Raw genomic sequence first — 17,856 nt, 5'->3', positions numbered from 1 at the left:
AGCAAGAAGTATGATTTATTCATATTCTCTCTCCCAAGGTGAGAAATAAGAATGTAGTATTTGACTTGTAAGTGATGGTTGTGCCAGTAAATTAATGTATAAAATTTGGCTTGCAAGAATAATGATTAAAATATTTTTTTAAAGATTTTATTTATTTATTTGAGAGAGAGAGAATGAGAGAGAGCACATGAGAGGGGGGAGGGTCAGAGGGAGAAGCAGACTCCCTGCCGAGCAGGGAGCCCGATGTGGGACTCGATCCAGGGACTCCAGGATCATGACCTGAGCCGAAGGCAGTCGCTTAACCAACTGAGCCACCCAGGCGCCCTAATGGTTAAAATATTTATAGGTTAACCTTTATTTAAAAAATATATGTTCTATAATCCATAGTTTTACTTTGCAGATAGAGGTTTCTTAGTATACATTTGTTAAATTGAATCGTGCTCCCCCCCACAGGGGAATAAAAAAACAAACTAGGAACACAAATGGCTCTCTTGCAAAGAACTGTGCTGATTTTGATAATGCAATATGCAGTGATACTTTAATAAAATTAAGCAAGATAAAAATGTCCCTATATATGCTAATTATATATTGTCTATTACCTCATTGGACCATATGTGAGTAAATCTGAAATAAAATTCATTAATGAAATTGGACTACAGGATCTCATAAAGATAAAGAGTGGACCCACAGAGAATGCTCAAAGGGAACTTACTAGCCAAAAATAAGGTTTTGAGTTATTAAATAAATGTTTTGGTGTTTATCACTCAGCTTGGCTTCTGTGGCATGTAGCTCCCTACTAAATGCTTCCTCCAAACCATAGCACATCTGAGGTATCTAGTTCAAATAGAAATGACATCTGTCCATCTAAAGAAGTAATCATCATATCTTCTGTCCCAAACATCCTTCCATTCTACAAATTGACATTGTGAGCATCCTCACACGTTGCACAATTATTTTCAGCAACAGAAAAAAGGAAAAAAAAGGTGCATGCTTTTAACAGAGAGTAGTTTGGTTTGTTTTACATATAAAAGGCAAAGTGATCATAAGATTATAAGGAACTCAAAATAGGCATGATGCATGCCTCATAGGACTGGAATGAAGCCTAGTCTAAGAATGTGCTGCTTGTACTATGGTACTGGCTATTTATTTCCATTACTGCCAGAAGCTGTTCTCTTCTATTCTGGGAATCTGGAGACAGCTCTGAGGATTCCCTAGAGAACCAAACTTTTCCTGAAGTTGGCCTTGATCAAAATCAACCTCAGAGGGTGAAATGTGGGATAATATGTGCATTTACATTTTTCCTTATGAGTGAAAAATATCTCTTCAAAAGTAATCTAAGCTACCACACGTAGAGATAAACCAACTATTGTTATACATGTTTACTTTAGGTTCAGACTAAAGCAAAGGTTAACTTCCAGAATACAAGCCATAAGATAGCCCTTTGCTTAATATTAATACCTAACACAAACCCGGACATTTTCAAATTTAGTATTAATTCATACATTTGTTATTTATTGAAAACCTAATATTCCAAGGCCTGTAGTAAAACTTATATCATGTTCTGATGATACTGCTCTCTATAATCTCAGGTCATCACACATTAGAAACAACAACTGAAAAGAGGAGTGTAATAGTAGTCACTGATACATAAATGATGGTGGAAATCAGGACACTAAACAGAAAATTATGAAACAAAATAAATATACTTAAATATCACATAAATCACATTGAGTTGAATATATTCTGCATTATCTCTTTAAAAAAGAAAGGAAATGTTTGCTTATACTTTATGTAATATACACATACAATGAATATATATACTTAAGTATATGTATGTAAGAAAGCACATATACTGCATGTGCATATATACCTTTCTATTTAAAAAAAAGTGTAATTTTGAAACATGTAGATATTTAATGCTGTAATCATATTTCCATGCCAAATTTCCTTTAAAATCCCTCCTTAACTGACATTATGGAATTAGGATTTATTTAGAAAACCTACACTTCTCCTGTGTTTCTCCTTTACTCTCACACCACTACTACTCTTACAACACTTCTGACATGAGATGTGTGGTAGTTCTTCTCACACCAAACAATTCTGTGATAACCAGCTAGGTGTCTAATAATTTAACTCGGTTCTGCCGCTGTCCACCCAGCAATAGCATCAGATCCCACACATGAAGGGCTACTGATTGATTGGGTATACATTGAAGGTTCTCACAACTCCCTCCTTGGGTTCAATTAATTTACATTGGGTGGCTCACTTAGGTCAGGAAAACAATTTGCTTACTGCTTAACAGTTATTATAAAAGGATATGATAAAGGATGCAGATAAAATCCAGATGGAAGAGTTGTATAGGACCAAGTATATGGGAAAAAGCATGGAGTTGCCACGCTCTCTGAGCTGCCACTCTCCTTGCACCTGCAGGCATTCACCAAACCAGAAGGTCTCCAAACCCTGTACTCTTTTTTTTTGTTTGTTTGTTTTTTGTGGAGGCTTCATCACACAGACATGATCAGTCATTAACTCTGTTTTCAACCCCTCTCTGCTCTCTGGAGAATGGGAAATGGGGCTAAAAATTCCGAGCTTTTAATCATGACTTGATCTTTTTGGTGACCCGCCCCCATCCAAGAGCCCACCAGGAGTCAACTCATTAGAACAAAAGACAGTGCCATCACTCAGGAGATTCCAAGGGATTTAGCAGCTCTGCGTCAGAAGCCAGGGTCACAGATCAAATATTACAACGAAAGATGTTCCTAGTGGTCTTATCACTGATGGGATTACAAGGGTTTTAGGAGCTGTGTGCCAGGAACCAGGGGCATAGACCAATATTCATATAGATATATGTTTCTTTCTATTATCTCACAATGTTATTATAGAAAAATATAAGGGGGTAAGTATGCAAGTACAAATATAACAATTAAGTAGAATATTTGGTATTTTTTCTTAACTACCTTATATATTATTTGTGGTAATCTGTTAGGTTCATATGCATGAATCATATGCAATATTTAAGCCTAAACTAACTTAGATTTGAATCCTACACTTATATTTATTGGTAGGAGAATGTTTTTAGATTCTCATTTTTAAATATTATTAAACATTAATATTATTACTGACATTTTTCTGTAATTAAAATAGATGGAGTAATGGTATGCATAGACTTACATAAAAAAGAAGTTGATAACCATCTTCTGTTATCTTTTGAGAAGTGTACTAAGACCAGTTACTCAACTATTTTACTATTTCTATATTCATGATATCTCCAAGAGGACATAATATTTATATATTTGTTAAAATGCTATCAAATTGAGGATATGTTAGTTTAAGTCAGCTGAAATAAATTTATTATATCTGAATGTCATGTGAATGAAACAATGGCTTTAGCTAAGATGATTTTGAAGTAACCACCAACATACTTAGTAAAAAAAGCATGGATAGAAGTATTTATTGCTATGAAATTTTTGGTTAATGATTCCCCATAGTAAAGATAATTGACTTAAAACTATTTTAATCTTTAATATGAGATTTATCCATGGTAAACTCCCCCAGTTCTGAAATTAGAGGATTTGTTTTTACTTGATGCATTTATCATTAGCTTCCTTTCTCTAAGAATTAACAGTCAGAGGGTTCTAATCAAGTAAACTCGTTCCATTAAACAATGCAAATGAGTACCAGATTTTATCATTTGAACTGTGTTTGGGTTAGATAAGCCATAAATACAGTCAGTTTTCAACTAACATTTTGGTCCCAGAGCCTCTTAAAAATCAAAACAAACAAAAAGTTATTTTTCAACTTATGAGGCTATACATGTATTACTTGAGTTAAAAAATATATATATATATATTTTACACATATATATGTAAATATAAAAAAAGCAAATACATGATTTATGTAACCTTATTGATTGTTAAGAAAAATCACCCAAAATTTAGAAATGAAGCAAAACATTAATGGCAATCTTTTCAATATCTTTCAATATCTTTGAGACATTAGAGGCCCACCTCTGTCTCTAAAGGGCATGTAACTCTGACACTATTCATAATTAAACAGGTTCCAGATATTTTGGCATTTTATAGTTCTGGAAAGTTACATATAATGAGCAGCAAAGTGAAAAGATGAAAAGAATTTTTAGGCTTTTAAATATGTAATTAATTTCTGTCTAGAAGACAAGGCAATGCAAAAAGTGATGGTTGTATTATACTATAGGACATTAGCCAGATTGTATCTAATTTAGCAATTTTACTTCAGGCTTTCTTTCTTTTGCATCCTCTTTTGAACCACATTATCATCCTGCCAGTCTCTTCACTTAGTTAAACAGAACTTTACCACGTGCTTATATGTATTTGAATGAGTATTATGTATTTAATATTTACAAAATTTTGTTTTGACACATTTAGAAAAGGAACAATTGATCTTTCTTAAAACACAGAAAGACACAAACTTGAAACCTTGGAGTGGTTTAAGCCAGTTTCCCAAATTTGGCTGATGATAAGAATCACCTCTGAAGCCTGATAGAGCCAAGAAAACTCTCTTTCTGTCCTAGATATTCAGAATTTCCAAGGAAGAGGTAGGTTAATCTGTTTTTAGAGTCCTGGGTGACTATCATTAGCTGTCTATGCAGAATGCAGATCTAGGACATTGGTTCTAAAAACTGTAGTCCACAATTATTCCAATGTTTTAGAACTTTGAGACTCTTTTAATTATTTCTTCCCTTTGACTCTTTTACTTAGGATAATCATGTATAACACAATAAAACCAGATTTTATTGAACTATAAACAGTAAAGCTGTTTGTTGATAACAATGACTTCAGACTAATATAACTTCTTAATTTTTTATAATCTCAAAGCTTAAGTACAGAATAATCTTTGCATGTTTTATATATTCTGCACACTGAAAAATTATAAAATAGTACAGCAACAGGCAAATAAATGTTATGACAGAATGTTACTTAAACAAATTCATTTTACCTATTATGTACTATGCTTCCAAATAGGGATTCTTACCAAGAAAAAAAAAAAAGAAAACCAAAAAAACTTTTATACATTGTATATATTTCAAAGTAATATTGAGGTCATGGAATAGTATAAACAATAGCAAATAAATGCTGTGCTTATAGAGTGTTAAGTCCTGTTCTAGGTACTTTACATATATTATTCTCATTTCTCACAACCACCTATACTCTATCTTCTATACATACACTAATTCTCTTAACTATTAGAGATTTTTAATTTGGGCGTACTAGCTCTATTTACATATGAGAGAACCACAATTCAAAGAGTTCAAGTAACTTGCTTAATTCACATGGCTGATGAATGATGGAGTAAGGAATCTTGACCTGATCTGTCTCCTGAGCTCATGCTTTTCCACACTTACTAATCAGTTATCTCAAAGTAATTCTTTGTTAGAATCTTAAAAGTGGGATTTCAATCATTTATCTGGGTCTTAGATAGTCACAAATAGATGACATACAACTTTACATCAGAAACGCTACATTTCAATATAACCCTTTATATTTTGGACCACCTCCCCCCCCCGCTTCAGCTAACACTTAGGGAGATCTTTATATTGAGTTAATATAGTATATGTAACAAATTGGTTTTTTTCCCAAGTATCTGGTCTGCCAATGTTTCAGCCTTGCACCTCTCCTCGTCACTCTGCCAAATCCATTTGAAAATGTTCTTCATAAAGGATTTTAAGTTTCTGAACTTTCTTCAAGCTGTATTTTGAATATATTACATGTCTTGTATTTTTATTATTGTAATGTTGAAGTTAAAGAAATAGTCTCCCTATTTCATCTTATCTTATAAAAATTTTTCTCACATTTCTGTTCTCTTAACTTCTTTCTTTACTTCATTGTCCTTAGCATTTCCTCTACCTTCTCTTTTAGCACCATCTGTGAGTTTCCTGACTTTGCATTTACTCTCTTCTAACAACAATTAGGATATTAAATAAGACTAAGACAGCACTAATCCTTGCTTTGTCCCCAGTAGGTTACTTCTAATTTTTTGCACTGTCTTATACTAATAAACCTTGTTTACAAGTTCTTAGACAATTTGCAGTATATATTCTGAGCTCAGTTCCACTATTGGGCATGTTGTAAACACATCTTGTAATTGAAAAATGTATAGCATAACTTTAAAAGCCCTTAAGCAATTATATTTTCATTGGCTTTACATATTTTTCCATCTCTGATTCACTATCAATTTCAAGTAAATTGAGACATGCAAAATTACTTTAATTATTCTTAAAGACCTGTTTTTTTCTAAGTTCATATTATTTGTCTGAAAAATGATCTGAATTGTTAAATAATATATTAAAACCTGTATCATGAGCTCATAACTTTAAAAGCCCTTCATATAATGAAGTATATTATTTATATTTATATTTATATTAATTAACATATAATGAAGTACTTCATTAGATCAAGTAAATAATTATTTGTTGCTGGTTATAATGCAGGGGATGACAGAAATAATAGGCCACAAGGTTTCTGTGTAAGGTATGGTAGAGTTTAAAATTTAGTCCCAACAAGGGGTTTTCTAAATTTTCTACTTTCTCCTACTTAATTGTAAGCAGTTTCTTCATAGTCTCCCAAGGACGTGGTAGAACATTTGAGCAATATTTGTAGAATGAGAGAGCAGTCTGGGACTTCAACACAATTGATCGTTTCTGGTTTACTTTAGTCACCTCAAAATTAATCCAGTCTTTCAGATTTCTTTATTTCTGCATTACTCTTTATATTCTTCTAATGTGATATCCGGATTTTGGAGAAACTATGAACATTTTGTGCTGGACACCTAGTCCCCTTGCCATACTTTGGTTCTCACCCCCTTCCAGGTGTGGATCTCATATTTTAAGTTCTTTGGTGTCAGACTCAATTTCCGTTGTTTCCACTGTTGATTCATATATTGTTTTCTTGGGCAATGCAATGTGAATACTTAGGGTGGATTTTCTTTTAAGCCTTAATGTCTCCAGTGTCCATTCAGTCTACTGAGAACTGACTTGTTTAGATTGTGCTAGCCTTCCAATTGTGAAACCTGAAAGAGAATTTCTGGTTCTTATTTTGTTGACCTTAAATAATTTCAATAGAATGCGCATGTGAGCAGTATGCACTTTAATTTCATTAAGTTGTGTTTTTAATAAAATATTTCTAAAGTTCAACTTGTAATTCACTATATAATATAAAAGTAAATTAATTCTACTACATACCATGAATAATGTGTTTTGCATATTTATTTTGGAAAATGTATTTCCATTAATGTAAAAAAATACATTTCCAGCCTAAAATAGCATGAATGTTAAGAAAACCAACTCTCTGTATCTTTTCTTATTTGCTTTATAAGATATATCTATAAGCTATATAGATATTTTATTTTATTTTTTTTTTTTTTTTTAAGATTTTATTTATTTATTTGAGAGAGAGAGAATGAGAGACAGAGAGCATGAGAGGGAGGAGGGTCAGAGGGAGAAGCAGACCCCCCGCTGAGCAGGGAGCCCGATGCGGGACTCGATCCCAGGACTCCAGGATCATGACCTGAGCTGAAGGCAGTCGCTTAACCAACTGAGCCACCCAGGCGCCCGCTACATAGATATTTTAATTAAAAAGACAAAACCTCTCAATTTTTTTTATTTTTTAATTTTATTTATTTGAGAGAGAGCGAATGTGCATGGGGGAGGGGCAGAGGAAGAGGGAGAGTATCAAGCAGACTCTCCACTGAGTGGGGGGCCTGTCCTGGGGCTCGATCCCATGACCCTGAGATCATGATTTGAGCTGAAACCAAGAATTGGAAACTTAACTGACTGAGCAACCCAGGCACCCAACAATTGGCCTTTGGAATTCCATGAATATACTGATTTATTCAGTTTATACGTTAGCTATGAAGTTACATTGTGGTTAATTTTTTGTGTCAATATTAATGAGCCACAGGGTGCCTGACATTTGATCAAACATTTTTCTGGGTGTGTCTGTGAGGGTGTTTCTGGATGAGATTAATATTTGACTCTGTAGACTGAGGAAAGCAGATTGCCCTCCCCAATATGGGTAGGCCTCATCTGATCCTTTGAAAACCTAAATAGAATAAAAAGCTAAGTAAGAAAGAATTTTCTCTCTTTGCCTGTCTTCTTTTTTTTTTTTTTTCTTTTGTAAAGATTTTATTTATTTATTTGACAGAGAGAGAGTGACAGAGCACAAGCAGGGGGAAAGTAAGAGGGAGAGGGAGAAGCAGGCTCTCTGCTAAGCAGGGAGCCTGACGCGGGGCTCGATCTCAGGACCCTGGGGCCATGACCTGAGCCAAAGGCAGACACTCACCTGACTGAGCCATTCAGGCGCCCCTGCATGACTGTCTTTAAGCTGAGACATTAGACATTATATATATATATATATATATATATATATATATATATATATACACACACATACACACACACACACATATATATATATACACACACACACATACACACACTTGATATATATATTATTAGATTTATATATATTAGATATATATTGTATATATATGAGATATATATCATATATATGTATATGTATATAGGTATATATGATATATATATGTATATCTCCTAGCGGTTCTCTTATTCTGGAGAACCCAGACTAATATAAGCTATAAGAGAGATGTATGCTATATTTTTTTGTTTTTTTATCTTGGACTCACAAGTGAAAGAAATGTAATTTTGGTTATTTTCATCTCTCTAGTGCAATTTGTAGTGAACCAGTACTACTTACAATTTAATATGTTTTTCCAATAGCCATTATTCAGGGGTGGAACATCAGATGGGCACATAATGCAGCAAAGATGGACACGAACCTAAAAGGAAAAATAAAACAAAACCAAAAAAACCAATGTTCAGTGTTGAGGTAAATTTGAGGGATTGAATATGCTTAGAATACAGTTTGCTCATCAGCCACAATGTTAGCTTTAAGGTAAATTCAACATTGTATGTGTCCATTTATAAATATTAGTGTAACATTCTATATGTTGATTATGAATTCATGTAATTATTGATTATGAATTTGTATAATTTCCAGAGAAAACTTTAAAATAAATTTTGGCAACAGCACACTTAATGATATTTTTCATTTAGTAATTGTGTTCATGATGAATACAGTCAATTTAAATAACATAACGATACTTTGCCCACAGAGTGACTATTTCTTTTAACTTGACTAGAGAGATACAGATTATCCATTAGCTATGTTACATGAAGAATATATATCCACCCATTCTACACATTGCTTCTTCTTCCACTTTCTTTTTATGTTAGTTATTTAGTAAACTATCACATAGATGTATTCATAACCTCAATGGATATAACATATATAAATCTAGTTTAAAAAAAAATAGCCCATACATAAGAATTAACATTCACAAGAACTTTCAGGGATATATAATTTACATTTGAATTTCCTGCAAAATACACAAAAGTAGTATAAATTAACATACTAAAACCCATCGCATTATTGAAAAATGCAATTACATGTCTTCATACTCAACCAAGAAAAAATAATTGACTATTTAATGTGCTTCTACACTTTAAACTTCCAGATTCAAGAAATAAAGTTGAAGTTATGATACTATCAGTACACACATACCCATTTATTTGTATTTTTCTTAAGTTAAAATGTTGAAAATTATTATAATTTCTTGTTTTTATATCTGAAAGGGCATGCTTTTTCCATCATAAGAAAATCTTAATCTATAGCTCTTATTTTAAATCTTCCCCATAATATATGCCATCTGCATATGATTTTTCAAACATATTTAATGGTGAGATCCAGAATTAACTTCGTTCTGTATATGAAAATTACATTATTTTCCAAATGTTACAGTTCAGCAAAGCATTAGCAAAAATGATTAAATATATATCCAATTCTTAATTATTCACACTAATGGAGAGGAAAAAGGTATATGTAGCATTAAAACAAAGGAAAATTCCTAACTCATATTTAGCTTTGGAGTGTAATTCATCATATCCACACCGCTCTGTAGCAGCTCACACTTTGTATCTTTCCATGGCAGTCCTATACCTCTAAGCTTTAATATCAGGCCATCAGAAGACCTAACCAGAATCTTTTGGGATGTCAGGGTCCAAAGAATAATTCAGAAAACTGACATTTTACTAAATGTAAACTGATGCTGTATTAACAAAAACACATTATTTATGAGACTTAATATTTCTTATTTTAATGAGTGCAAAATACACCTTGGTGGGTATATTTATATTCATTCATTTATGACATATGTACTAGATGCCTGTAATAACCTAAGCAATTTTCTATGTGCTGAGAATACAGTGTTGAAGTAAACATAGTTCCTGCTTTGTAAACATTATATTCTAATAGTGGGATCAGTAATAAACACAAAGTAGATACATACCAGTAGGGATAAGAACTAAGAAAAATAAGTAAGTGTGATGGGGTTGTTATTTTAGAAAGTGTTATCTGAAAAGTCTATTTCTTATATATCATTTCATCAGAGGCATGAATGAAATGGATAGTGATACAAGGAAATAGCTAGGGAAAGAACATTGAATACAGAGGGAGCCACAAGTGCAAAGGCCCTGAGGTGAGTGTGCACTTGCATGTTTGAGTCCACATGATATTTGAAGATGAGTGAGGGAAGCAGATTATGTAGGGCACTGTGGACTTAGGGTTTTATTCTGAATTATACAGGAAGCATATGGGAGATTCTGAGTAAGACTGATGTGATTTGACTTGTATCTTAATAGAATCCCTCATGTGGATATTGAACAGTAGGGTGGATGGATGTGTGGTAACCAGTTAAGATGTTGAGAAAACTAAGGTGTGGTGGAAGTGGAGAAATTTTGTACTAAAAACTTAGTAATAGTTGGTATTGTTCTTATTTTTAGTATGGGGTATTTAGTATGCTATGTATGAGTTTCTTTTTTTCCTGTTTTTTTTAATTATATTTAAGTTATAGCACTGATTATGTTTGTTGGGAAGTATTTAAGTAATTTTTAAAAGAAGCAACAATTTATATTTTAATAGAGTTGGCAGATAAAATGCAGGATATCCAGTTAAATTAAATTTCAGATAAACAACAATTTTTTAATATAAATGTTTATATGTATTTATAATTCATACAAAGAAAAGTATTAAGTGAATATAGTTTTCTTATAAAATGCTAAATGTGGCAATCAGCATTCTTGGTCAAAAAACCTTTTACATAAAAATCTTGGCTATTACACTGAAGCATTTTATGAAGTTGCACAGTATATGAGCAGTCTTAATTTCTGTCTTTACTTAGAAACCTTATTTTTTAGGGACACCTGGGTAGCTCAGTCAGTTAAGCATCTGCCTTCAGCTCAGATCATGATCACAGGGTCCTGGAGTCCAGCCCCGTATCAGGCTCCCTGCTCAGCAGGGAGCCTGCTTCTCCCTCTGCCCGCCGCCCCCGTGTTTGTGCTCTCTCTCTCTCTCTAATAAATACATAAATAAATAAATAAATAAATAAATATCTTAAAAAAAAGAAACCTGATTTTTTAGAATTACATTCCTATATGAGAATGAATATCTTTATAAATTCAGTATGTCAATCATTTTAACAATTATTGGTTTATAATTTTGGCATGTAGTTAATTAATTCTACTTCAGAATATTTTTTCAATGCAGAGGGCAGTGCAACTTACACTTCTTTCAATATTTTTTTTTTTTTAAAGATTTTATTTATTTATTTGACAGAGAGACACAGTGAGAGAGGGAACACAAGCAGGGGGAGTGGGAGAGAGAGAAGCAGGCTTCCCACGGAGCAGGGAGCCTGATGCGGGGCTCGATCCCAGGACCCTGGGATCATGACCTGAGCCGAAGGCAGACGCTTAACGACTGAGCCACCCAGGCGCCCCTTCTTTCAATATTTTTGATCCCTGTTTCTGTTCAGGTTGTTTGGGGCTCTATTTATAATTTTTTGTCATCTTTCTGGTCATTTTTTTATTGTTTTCATGTTTATTTTTCTCTAAATTAAGGAAAACTTTTCAAATTTATCTTATATGTTACTCATTTGGATTCCAGAACAATAGCTATAAGATTGTTCTTTCCTATATTGTTTCTAATTCTATTTTTAATTTTATTACTGTTACTTATTCTTATATTATTCCCTTTTCTCAGCCAAATCCTTAATCTTATTTATTTTTATTGTGTTATTTTCATACCTTGTTTAATGAAATTAATGTACCTTTTTAAAATTTTACTGAAAATACAGAGGAGATGCCATCTGAAACATATTTCTTCTTCCTAGCATAAATCTCTCCATCTCAAAACCATGCCCTTTTTTTGCCTCTTCCTTTTTCTAATTTACAAAATGAGTTCATGATGGTCATTACTGTGGTTGGGTCATATTATTCATATTTGAATGGGGATAGTTACATTATGGCATGGTATTTTTTCTTCAATAATTTTGCTGCTCCCTGAATGCAGTTAAAATTCTCTCTCTTACTTAACCTGCTCTACTGGTTGATGTAAGGCTACATTAATAATGCTATGATCAGCAGTTCAGGGCCATGCATATTATCAGAACAGTTATCTGCACTTTATCAGTAAAACCAACCATCAAGTCTAGTTCTAAAGTATGGCTTTGTGGTGTTATTAGAGGTATATCCTTCTACTCTATCCATTTTGGAAATAGGCTTTTTATATTTGATGATTTTAGAGTTACATTTGGTTTAGTCATAGCTGAATTTACGACTTTAGATCATATTACTTAGACTGTCTTCCTCTCTCTATCTCTTATTTTTTAGACCCCTTGGGTCTGCTTCCCTTTGTGTGGTGGCCACATTTTCTCCTATTTAATTGGAAAATCTTTTACATGCCACAATTGAGGGGTACCAGTAACCTCAGCGAAATAGAGGGCTTCTTTCTCTAAAAAATTAAAAATCGATCAAGAGAAGGAAACTTAATAGCTGTTTGGGTTTAATCTGGGTGCCTTGGACACAAAATTAATGTCAGAAGAATGGAGTTCTCTGTTTGTTGAAGACAATTTCACATATACATATCTATGGCTTATTTCATTTACCCCCCTTTTTACCCCCTCCGATCACATCGATTAAAAGGAAAGATATTGGACAGGAAATAAATACATATGTCCACTGTATTTTACACCTTGTCTTGTCAGCCTTCATATATATATGTAAGATATATATATATCTTAGCACACATGCAATTCTAAGAATTCATACATCTAAAATAATACAATGAGACATAAAACAAAAACAAAAATACAATACAATTTTCCCATGGGAATACTGTTTCTCAATGGCGACAGCCAAAGTTACTGCAAGTTTCCAAAATAGAATTTCAAATCCAAGCTCTTGAGATGCTATTTAGAGCCAATTAGTCTGGTCTGGATGTAACTTGGGACTTAGCCATTTTCGTTTCAATAATATAATCAACCACCACTGCTCTTTCAAAATGCAAAATATTCAGGGCTTGAGGAGAAACAGGCTTAAAAGCAATGAAAATGCATATTTGCAAATAGGAGAAAGAGAATAATATTAGCCATTAGCACTGTTTACCAAGGCACTTGCTCCTTCCTGGCACAAAGAAGGGTTCCAGTTCACTGCTGTTTTAAGTTAAGCATGATGATGCTAATTGCTTTGCCCATGAATTGTAATTTGAAATCAGGTATGCAACTTCAAGACAAAAGTATTTTCTAGCCAATGGGACATTGTTGGTTATGGTGATTGTGACAGAACATGTCTTTCTGGAGGTAAAAAGCTGAGCCATCAAATAGCAGAGTTGCTCAAATCTACTATGAATCTGCTTTCTACTGTGAGTAAGAAATGAACTGTGTTAAGTGAAGCCACTAAACGTCCTAGGATGTCTGTTTCTGCACATAACCTGGCCTGAAAAATACAGGAAACAACATATAGTTGTCACCGGTGTACGCCTCTTGTACAGGCTTCCCTAAAGTGAGTAAAAGCAACAACTTGCTCTGCTGGTCACACAGTAAATTCTTGGTCACTCAGCATGGACAAATATGGCTCTGCCTGATAGAGGCTTCAGCACCTGAGGCTGCCTCAGTGGTTGCATATTCATAACATGTTTTATGCTAGTGTTGGGATTTCTCTGGCAATAAATTTCATTAGAATAATAGGCAAATTGTGTTTTTAATTTCTGGCCATATAATAAACTAGCAACCAAAACCAGACATGTTTTTTGTTCATGTTGAGTTATAGACTTTGAATCTGAACAGTGTCTGTTTTTGTCTCTCTTAGAAGTCTCCAAACTTTGGGGGCGCCTGGGTGGCTCAGACGGTTAAATGTCTGCCTTCGGCTCAGGTCATGGTCCCAGGGTCCTGGGATCGAGCCCCGCATTGGGCTCTCCAATCAGCGGGGAGCCTGCTTCTCCCTCTGCCTCTGCCTGCCTCTCTGCCTACTTGTGCTCTCTCTCTCTCTGTCAAATAAATAAATAAAATCTTAAAAAAAAAAAAAAAAAGTCTCCAAACTTTGCCTAAAGCTTGGCTACTTCTACGGCCTTTGTTTAGTAGTGATAAATTGAGATGGAGATGCAGAGCTAATCTGGGCCCTCCCCCAAACTACATCCTAATAGAAGATGCATTGGCATAGATAGAACTGGGAGATAGAGAGGCATATTACTAACTTCTAAGGCAGGGAATGCAACAGAAAATACTTTAGTGGAGTGAAGAATTCCAGTTTTCTTCTACTTCAGAAAATCTTCCCAAGTGCTCATACTATCTCTTCTTGTTCTTCCTGCCTCCCTGAATTTGAGCACTGATTATAGCTTGGAAAAGTTAACTTAGTGTCTGTTGGCATGTGATCTAAGTTTCCACGAGTACATACACAAACACCAAAGACTCAGTAGAGAAAGACTGGGACTATAGTGTCTCTTTCAGCAAAGACCCTGAACCTCAAGCAATTGTTGCCATGTATAATTGCAGGCTCAGTTTCCCAGGTTATCTAAATTTTGGAGGAGATGTGGGGGGATTTGGATTTCCTATGAATTCTCCAAATTTTAAATATTGCTAGTTGATTCAATTAGAGCAAAACAAAACAAGTTTGCATACCAAATTGGGAGCCAACATATCTGTGAGCCAAATATGCTCCATGGGCTACTAAATTGAAACTGCAGAACTACCAGTAAATCCATGTAACTGTTATGAATGAACCAATGAATGAATGAATGAATGAGTTTCTCCATCAATTTGTCATAAAAAAGTAAGGATGATGAGGGCTTATAATGGCAGTGGTCAAAAGCCCGGTTGGATTATCAAAATGCCTGGGGTTACTTGAGGGTAGCAGAATATGTCACTCCAAAATATGACTCCAAAATATGCCACCCCAAAATATGCTGCTTTGATACACAGTTGACTTTGAATTTTTGAGCTAGGCACTTGAAAAATAGCAGATTCAGGGAGAGGCTTTCTCTGAACTACCCTTATCTGCCTAAACACAGATCCTCCAACAGGAACTAAAGTCCTCTCCCCAGAGTTTCACCTACCAGGGAAGAGTGACTCTTACTACAAGAGAGGAGACTCTAAGGGACAACACATCCAAACTTTGTCACAATCCATCCCTTCCATAATGCTAAGGACGCATTCATCTTTCCTAAAAATAATTTACTCTTCTCTAATAGGCCTACATCCTCTCTCCTTTTTTTTTTTTTTTTTTAGAGATTTTATTTATCTATTTGAGAGAGAGAGAGAGATTGAGAGAACAAGTGGGAGGAGGGGTAGAAAGAGAAGCAGACTCCCCGTGGATCAGGGAGCCCGACAAGGGACTCGATCCCAGGATCCTGGGATCATGACCTGAGCAGAAGGCAGATGCTTAACCGACTAAGCCACCTAGGCACCCTCTCCTTTTTTTCTTATTAAGATGGTATTTAAGTCTGAATTCTAAACCACCTCAGGGTTACTTATTTTTCCTTGTGTACGTATATGCATGAGGTAAACATTGTGATAAACTTCTCTTTTTTTTCTCTAGTTAAACTCTATTTTACTAGAGGTATCTCAGCTAAGGATGCAGAAGGGTAGAGGGAAAATTGTTTTCCTCACTTACATACCATGTATTATATATCTGACCTTGGACAAAGTGTATGTAATTTCTCTAGCCTCATTTCTTATCTGTTAAATGGAAAAACAATTGTACCTCATAAAATTGTTAAATGATGCCATCTGTGTAAAAGTAAATGGTCCAGAACACCTGGGTGGTAAGTGTCTGCCTTCAGCTCAGGTCATGATCCCAGGGTCCTGGGATCGAGTCCCACACTGGGCTCCTTGCTCGGCAGGGAGCCTGCTTCTCTCTCTACCTCTGCTGCTTCCCCTCTCATGCTCTCTCTCTCTGTCTCTCTCTGAAAAATAAATAAATAAATAAAATCTTTTAAAAAAAGTAAACAGTCCAGTGCTAGACAAAGAGTTGTTCATTAAATTTCAGCAATGGGGTAGATGGTAAAAACTGAAGATTTTCTGAAAGAAGAATATTACTGCATTTGGAAATTGAATTGTAGAAAGTAAAAGATGACTCTAAGATGACATTCACTTTTTTTTTTTTTTAAGTAATCTCTATACCCAACATGGTGCCCGAACTCACAACCCTAAGACCAAGAACCACATGTTCTTCCAACTGAACCAGCCAGGTGCTCCTAAGATCACATTCACTCTTTTTCTTTTCTTTTCTTTTCTTTTTTTTTAACAATAGAGACAGAGAGAGAGAGAGCAGAAAGAGAGAGAGAAAGAGGGAGAGAGAGCACTCACATGCCCACATGAACAGGGTAGGGGCAGAGGGAGAGGGAGAGAGAATCTTAAGCAGGCTCCTCCACGGTCAGCGTGATGTCACTTGTTAATTGTACCTCAACATTCTCCAGCTGTTCAGTTCAAATTTCACATGAATATTTATATCAGCACTACTTAGCTTTAGATCTGGCCTGAAAATCTTCAAGGTACTTTCACGCCTACCAAAATTTCTCCCATTGTCACTGTTTACTTGTTAAAAGATTTGTGAAATTTACATTTTCATTGTGATTCATTGAATTTTTTATCTTTTTTGTAGGTGACTTAAATCTGATAATTACTAAATATTACAACAAAAGTTGTAAGGAACTGCTGGTAGGAAAAACTGTAGGTTTCTCACTTCTGTATGTTCGTTCCTATCCATTTGTGTATATACATATTCTTTTGGCTATATTTTTCTTAATAGTGTTAATTTCTTGTGCATACTGAACACCATCTTTGTGGAATTCTAACACTGTTAGTGAGAAATCTCAACTTTAAAGGGGGCATGAATGAGCTGTGTATTGAATCTCCAATTCTGACTGCTCTATCAAAATGAATTGCTCATGCAAATTGTCTTTAAAGACAATTTATTTGTTTCCAAATGACAGAACAGTATGAAAAATATCTGAAAGTTCAACACTAAAAGCTACTGCACATGAGGAAAAAATACCAAGTTATAGAAAAAAATTATAACCATTATTTTATCTTTTTAATATATAGAATTATAAAAAAAAATCATCTCATTTGCTGGAACACAATTTTCTATAAATGTTGCTACCTAAAATCAGAAACTACATTGGAATATTTATGTGTTTGTAAAAATATATAAAAGTATATGTAAGCAAGTAAGTATTTTTCTAATATGGACATAATTCGCATATCTTCTTACTCTGTGGTGAATTAAGTTCTTAGTAATTACATTTTAAATAGCCATTTATGATGTTACTATACATTTATTTTAAGATAAATGATACTATATTTCCTCTATCAATGCATTAGATAAACTAGAATTTAAGATTTTTTTCCCTATATCTCATTAATTATGGGACAGTGATTTAGGGGACAGTGTTAATAAAACTTTCCTTTATT

General features: G+C 34.1%; 1 long non-coding RNA gene across 4 annotated transcripts in view; it reads right to left on the bottom strand.

Annotated features, from left to right (window-relative positions):
- The window catches only part of LOC144381474 (uncharacterized), a 232,783-nt gene that overhangs the window by 64,138 nt on the left and 150,789 nt on the right, over window positions 1-17,856 (bottom strand). For all 4 annotated transcript variants that reach the window (XR_013446718.1, XR_013446720.1, XR_013446717.1 and 1 more), the window contains one exon: window positions 8,751-8,832. This is a non-coding gene — a long non-coding RNA (uncharacterized LOC144381474). The remainder of the gene's footprint in view (window positions 1-8,750; window positions 8,833-17,856) is intronic.

Source organism: Halichoerus grypus, chromosome 4, assembly GCF_964656455.1.
Source record: "Halichoerus grypus chromosome 4, mHalGry1.hap1.1, whole genome shotgun sequence".
Lineage (NCBI taxonomy): Eukaryota > Metazoa > Chordata > Mammalia > Carnivora > Phocidae > Halichoerus > Halichoerus grypus.
This window is presented reverse-complemented; position numbering and strand designations above follow the sequence as displayed.